Source organism: Rhinopithecus bieti, unplaced genomic scaffold (assembly GCF_001698545.2).
Source record: "Rhinopithecus bieti isolate Rb0 unplaced genomic scaffold, ASM169854v2 scaffold_2314, whole genome shotgun sequence".
Taxonomy (NCBI): Eukaryota; Metazoa; Chordata; class Mammalia; order Primates; family Cercopithecidae; genus Rhinopithecus; species Rhinopithecus bieti.
The window spans coordinates 2424545-2425176 of NW_016803781.1; the positions used below are offsets into that span (position 1 = coordinate 2424545).

The following is a 632-nucleotide window of genomic DNA, read 5'->3' on the forward strand; positions in this document are numbered from 1 at the left end:
CCCCATTGCCCCACCACCACCTGAGGAACCGGAAATGACCAGGCAGCCCTGGGGGGAGTCAAGGGTATGGCCATCAGTGTCCAGCTGGGTTGGAAAGGCCAAGGCTAGCAGAGCTGGCTGGGAGAAGGTTGAAGGTGGGATTGCACATGCTACAAGGAGGGCTGGACATCAGACTCCCCACTCAAGGTGGGAAAGGTTGGACTTGTCTCCCGAGGGTCGAGTCAGTCCCTGAGGATGGCTGCAGCCCCAGCCGTGAGTGTCACTTTCCTTCTGCTCCCACAGGGCGAGGCGTGATGAGATGGCCATGCTGAGGCAGTGCCAGGGCCGTGAGATGACGAGATGAGATGGAGCTTCCTGCCAGACAGCACGGAATGAGGCGTTACAGACACACACAGCACATGAGATGGATAGAAACAGAACTGACACACAGGGACACAGTGGGGAGAGAAGGGAGAGACAGGTTAGCTCATGGGCACAGCCCTACTCCCACCCCACCAACGCCATAAACCAAGACCCCATGGGGGAATGGGCACAGTCAGGTATAGGCCCTGTCAGCTACCCCTGCACGGAGGATGGTCAGGCAGGACAACGCAGGCCACAGAGTGAACAATGCCCTGAAATATTCTTCCTCT

At 58.1% G+C, this 632-nt stretch overlaps 1 protein-coding gene across 2 annotated transcripts in view; it reads right to left on the bottom strand.

The window, feature by feature from the left end:
- Positions 1-368, bottom strand: part of MYO18B (myosin XVIIIB) — a 289444-nt gene extending 289076 nt beyond the window's left edge. Inside the window, exon 1 of one of the 2 annotated variants that reach the window (XM_017853159.1) lies at positions 268-368. The gene's annotated coding sequence lies outside the window, so the exon portion shown is untranslated. Of the gene's footprint in view, positions 1-20; positions 157-267 lie in introns of those variants that run through there. The other variant, XM_017853151.1, reaches the window with a different exon arrangement.
- Positions 369-632: the final 264 nt, after the last annotated feature.